The sequence below is a fragment of the Aplysia californica genome, unplaced genomic scaffold (genome assembly GCF_000002075.1).
Source record: "Aplysia californica isolate F4 #8 unplaced genomic scaffold, AplCal3.0 scaffold02468, whole genome shotgun sequence".
Taxonomy (NCBI): domain Eukaryota; kingdom Metazoa; phylum Mollusca; class Gastropoda; order Aplysiida; family Aplysiidae; genus Aplysia; species Aplysia californica.
The window spans coordinates 9,057-14,607 of NW_004799738.1; the positions used below are offsets into that span (position 1 = coordinate 9,057).

At 43.2% G+C, this 5,551-nt stretch overlaps 2 long non-coding RNA genes and 3 other non-coding genes across 5 annotated transcripts; all 5 read left to right on the forward strand.

Annotated features, from left to right (window-relative positions):
• The first annotated feature begins 7 nt into the window (after positions 1-7).
• Positions 8-1,596, forward strand: LOC118479114. Its single transcript, XR_004859487.1, has 2 exons — positions 8-261; positions 959-1,596. It is a non-coding gene; the product is annotated as an uncharacterized LOC118479114 (long non-coding RNA).
• LOC118479117 lies at positions 583-746 on the forward strand. Its single transcript, XR_004859491.1, has one exon. It is a non-coding gene; the product is annotated as a U1 spliceosomal RNA (small nuclear RNA).
• A 1,157-nt stretch (positions 1,597-2,753) lies between the features above and the next one.
• On the forward strand, positions 2,754-2,945 carry LOC118479119. Its single transcript, XR_004859493.1, has one exon. It is a non-coding gene; the product is annotated as a U2 spliceosomal RNA (small nuclear RNA).
• Positions 2,946-3,110: 165 nt separating this feature from the next.
• Positions 3,111-4,675, forward strand: LOC106014110. Its single transcript, XR_004859489.1, has 2 exons — positions 3,111-3,340; positions 4,038-4,675. It is a non-coding gene; the product is annotated as an uncharacterized LOC106014110 (long non-coding RNA).
• Positions 3,662-3,825, forward strand: LOC118479118. The gene has a single exon (XR_004859492.1). It is a non-coding gene; the product is annotated as a U1 spliceosomal RNA (small nuclear RNA).
• Positions 4,676-5,551: the final 876 nt, after the last annotated feature.

Consider the following 5,551-nt stretch of genomic DNA (forward strand, 5'->3'; position numbering starts at 1 on the left):
GTTAGATCTAGTAAGCGCACGTGCGAAAACTGAGTAGAGCTCACTCAGCCTGTTCGCCTCACAATCGAGTGTGCTGTTTCCCCCTTTCAATTTCCATTTTACGCCGGGCAGTCAGAGCAAGCGGAGGTCGAGGAGATCAGAGGGACAAGAAAATGTGCCTGCTCCCTGTCACGATGTCAACGTTTCATTCATTCATTCTGTTTTCCAGTAGCAGCAAACAAACAGTAGCAGCAGCAGTAGCAGCAGTAGCAGCAGTAGCAGGTAAGATCGCGTTATTGTAATAGCCTCCCCTGGGGCCGCTTTTTCTTTATGTGGAAATAGCATTTAGAGTTGTGTCCCTTGTCGTAGCGGTGTTGAGATTTACGTTTCGCCTGCGTTGACTCAAAAAGCACTATTTTGTCCCACCGGGCGTGTCGCAGCAGCAGTTGTAAACTCACATCCTGCTTAAGACGTAAAGGACGTCGTGACAAATTACTTGCTATGATTTGGATAGTGATTGAATTGCGTAACATGGAGATGAAACCAAGATCACTACGAGAACGCAGGCGGTGCAGGATTGCAAATGAAGACACGTAGCAAACCATACTTACCTGGCACGGGAGGCACCATGATCACGACGGCGGTCCTCCCAGGGCGAGGCCTTTCCATTGCACTCCGGTTTGGCTGACCCCTGCGATCACCTCAAATGCGGGTGACTCGAGTGCGTAATTTTTACGTAGGGGGGACTGCGTTCGCGCTATCCCCTGTCATAATAACCATTCAATGAAAGTTCAGGAAAGGAAGTACAGCACACACAAACACACTTGTACAAGCACAACACGCAGAAACAAACACAGCTCACACAGACACACAAACACACAAACACGCAAACACAGCACACAGAAACAATAACAGAACGAGCCCGGTGGCCGTAGGCCAGATTCTAGATCTACTACTACTACTGTTTGTTCGTCGACAGCGTACTTGGGATCATTTCATTTGATCCCTTCTGATCGCCGTTTGATCTCAAGGACGGCGGTCGTTCTTCTAGCAACAGATTTCACACCTATGTGCCATGTCTCGGAGGTCCGCGATCTGAGCTGAGCGCACCCTTTGTTGGGAAATGAAAATTAAGGTAATGTTTCTTGACATTTTTATGCTTATTATCATCATTGTTAATTTTTTTATGCGTTTGTTGACGCACTTTGCAGTACAGTTTCCTTTGTCCCTCCCCCCAACACCTCGCCCGTGTCCATTTAGAGTCATGCCTTGGGTGTAGGTGTTGGTGGCGTGATGAAAGAAACTAGCCTTTCCGTGCCGGCAGCACACGACGCGGCGCACAGAAAATCACACCTCTGTCCGTTACGCAACTGTCCTGATCAGCCCTCCCGCTCCTGCCCTGCGGCGGGGTCATTTAATTTTGATTTTTTTCCCCACCCCTAAGAATAAATACTTTCTGCTTTGAGGATTAGCGGCGTTGCCTTAGGCTCTCTTTCAAAATAAATAGTAATGGATTGAAGAGAAGAAGGCCCTAGATGTAGCCTTGGCCCCAGCCCCAGGAGTAATGGTTTGTTTTGTTTGGGGTTTTTGGTTTTGTTTGTTAGTGGGTTTGTTTGTTTGTTTGTTTAGTTAGTTAGTTAGTTAGTTAGTTAGTTAGTTAGTTAGTTAGAGTTAGTTAGTTAGTTAGTTAGTTAGTCAGTTAGTCAGTTAGTTAGTCAGTTAGTCAGTTAGTCAGTTAGTCAGTTTGTTTGTTTAGGGTTTTTTTTGTGTTGTTTTTATGTTTTGTTTTGTGTGTTTTTTTTTGGTTTGGTTTGGTTTGGTTTGGATTTTTGTTTGTTTGTTTTGGGGGGGTTTCTTTTGGAAAAAAATGTTGTTTCAAAAAGATGTATTTTAAAAATAGCACAATAATGGTAGAATCTAGTCATGAAAATAATATTGATAATGAGGAGGATAATAATGATGATAGCAGTTTATTTCAAAAACAGTAAAAGGTGAAAACATAAACAGTGAAAGAAATGGAATACGAAGAAAATCAGAAATAAAACTTGTTTATTGTGTTTCTGTACAACAACCAACTTCTCATCGGTTTATCCAGTCTGTTTGGTTTTTTACCGTAAACATGTTTCAATTTGCCTTTATTAGGTCAGCACCACAAGAAAAACGTAACCGAAACAGAAAGAAAAAAAAATTGAAAAAAAAGAAAGAAAAAAAAATAAGAAGACAAAAATAATAATAAATTTAAAAATTTTTAAAACACCACAACAAGAAAAAAGAGGAAAAAAGGCAAGCAAAAAACACAAACAGAAACAACGACAACAGCAAGCAACCAAAGGATAACCAAAAAATCAACAAGAAACAAACAATCGCCACTGTGAGCCACGAGCACGTTTTGGGATAAAAAAGGATGACCGACTCAGCCGACTGCGACTCGTTTGTGGTCGAAGGGAGGCAAACAAATGCCTGGCGAGGAGCAGCGACGACGAGCGCAATAGCGGCCCTTCACTTTTTTTCCACGAGGGTCGCCCCCCTTCCCGTAGACACGCAATAGGTGTGAGAGGGTGAAAATAGTGGCATTTTCCCTCGAAAACGTGAACCACAAAGGGTACGCAGTGAACACCGGCCCTAGGTGCAATGACGCAACCCAGCAAAACGGCTGGTCCAGACTGGGATCGAATTATCCAACGGCCGTGTTACGTGGAGCATGCTAATAGTGCGGGGCTGGTGAGAAAAGCAGTTGCAGCGCGCTGGTGAGGAAACTTCGCCCATTTCTCGGCATCGCTTCTCGGCCTTTTGGCTAAGATCAAAGTGTAGTATCTGTTCTTATCAGCTTAATATCTGATACGTGGCTTCCTAGCCACTACGATATTAAACTGATTTTTGGACACAGGCGAGATGCCCGGGGCTTGCTCCGCTCTCGCCACGGGTCGGCCCGGTATTGCAGTCCCTCCGGGAATGGCCCAATATAAGCAAACAATGTACGAATGGTTCTCCAAACAAACAGACAAACAAATCACACACAAGCGCAAATGTACACATGATGTAGATCTAGATGTACAACAATTGTCGCATGTGTAGCTGCCCGCTCGCTTCAGTGTGTTGTTTAGATCTAGTAAGCGCACGTGCGAAAAACTGAGTAGAGCTCACTCAGCCTGTTCGCCTCACAATCGAGTGTGCTGTTTCCCCCTTTCAATTTCCATTTTACGCCGGGCAGTCAGAGCAAGCGGAGGTCGAGGAGATCAGAGGGACAAGAAAATGTGCCTGCTCCCTGTCACGATGTCAACGTTTCATTCATTCATTCTGTTTTCCAGTAGCAGCAAACAAACAGTAGCAGCAGCAGTAGCAGCAGTAGCAGCAGTAGCAGGTAAGATCGCGTTATTGTAATAGCCTCCCCTGGGGCCGCTTTTTCTTTATGTGGAAATAGCATTTAGAGTTGTGTCCCTTGTCGTAGCGGTGTTGAGATTTACGTTTCGCCTGCGTTGACTCAAAAAGCACTATTTTGTCCCACCGGGCGTGTCGCAGCAGCAGTTGTAAACTCACATCCTGCTTAAGACGTAAAGGACGTCGTGACAAATTACTTGCTATGATTTGGATAGTGATTGAATTGCGTAACATGGAGATGAAACCAAGATCACTACGAGAACGCAGGCGGTGCAGGATTGCAAATGAAGACACGTAGCAAACCATACTTACCTGGCACGGGAGGCACCATGATCACGACGGCGGTCCTCCCAGGGCGAGGCCTTTCCATTGCACTCCGGTTTGGCTGACCCCTGCGATCACCTCAAATGCGGGTGACTCGAGTGCGTAATTTTTACGTAGGGGGGACTGCGTTCGCGCTATCCCCTGTCATAATAACCATTCAATGAAAGTTCAGGAAAGGAAGTACAGCACACACAAACACACTTGTACAAGCACAACACGCAGAAACAAACACAGCTCACACAGACACACAAACACACAAACACGCAAACACAGCACACAGAAACAATAACAGAACGAGCCCGGTGGCCGTAGGCCAGATTCTAGATCTACTACTACTACTGTTTGTTCGTCGACAGCGTACTTGGGATCATTTCATTTGATCCCTTCTGATCGCCGTTTGATCTCAAGGACGGCGGTCGTTCTTCTAGCAACAGATTTCACACCTATGTGCCATGTCTCGGAGGTCCGCGATCTGAGCTGAGCGCACCCTTTGTTGGGAAATGAAAATTAAGGTAATGTTTCTTGACATTTTTATGCTTATTATCATCATTGTTAATTTTTTTATGCGTTTGTTGACGCACTTTGCAGTACAGTTTCCTTTGTCCCTCCCCCCAACACCTCGCCCGTGTCCATTTAGAGTCATGCCTTGGGTGTAGGTGTTGGTGGCGTGATGAAAGAAACTAGCCTTTCCGTGCCGGCAGCACACGACGCGGCGCACAGAAAATCACACCTCTGTCCGTTACGCAACTGTCCTGATCAGCCCTCCCGCTCCTGCCCTGCGGCGGGGTCATTTAATTTTGATTTTTTTCCCCACCCCTAAGAATAAATACTTTCTGCTTTGAGGATTAGCGGCGTTGCCTTAGGCTCTCTTTCAAAATAAATAGTAATGGATTGAAGAGAAGAAGGCCCTAGATGTAGCCTTGGCCCCAGCCCCAGGAGTAATGGTTTGTTTTGTTTGGGGTTTTTGGTTTTGTTTGTTAGTGGGTTTGTTTGTTTGTTTGTTTAGTTAGTTAGTTAGTTAGTTAGTTAGTTAGTTAGTTAGTTAGAGTTAGTTAGTTAGTTAGTTAGTTAGTCAGTTAGTCAGTTAGTTAGTCAGTTAGTCAGTTAGTCAGTTAGTCAGTTTGTTTGTTTAGGGTTTTTTTTGTGTTGTTTTTATGTTTTGTTTTGTGTGTTTTTTTTTGGTTTGGTTTGGTTTGGTTTGGATTTTTGTTTGTTTGTTTTGGGGGGGTTTCTTTTGGAAAAAAATGTTGTTTCAAAAAGATGTATTTTAAAAATAGCACAATAATGGTAGAATCTAGTCATGAAAATAATATTGATAATGAGGAGGATAATAATGATGATAGCAGTTTATTTCAAAAACAGTAAAAGGTGAAAATAATATTGATAATGAGGAAAGAAATGGAATACGAAGCAGTTTATTTCAAAAACAGTAAAAGGTGAAAACATAAACAGTGAAAGAAATGGAATACGAAGAAAATCAGAAATAAAACTTGTTTATTGTGTTTCTGTACAACAACCAACTTCTCATCGGTTTATCCAGTCTGTTTGGTTTTTTACCGTAAACATGTTTCAATTTGCCTTTATTAGGTCAGCACCACAAGAAAAACGTAACCGAGACAGAAAGAAAAAAAAATTGAAAAAAAGAAAGAAAAAAAAATTAGAAGACAAAAATAATCATTAATTTAATATTTTAAACACCACAACAAGAAAAAGAGGAAAAAGGCAGCAAAAACACAACAGAAACAACGACACAGCAGCACCAAGGATAACCAAAAATCACAAGAACAACATTCGCACTGTGAGCACGAGCCGTTTGGATAAAAAGATGACCGACTCAGCGACTGCGACTCGTTTGGTCGAAGGAGCAACA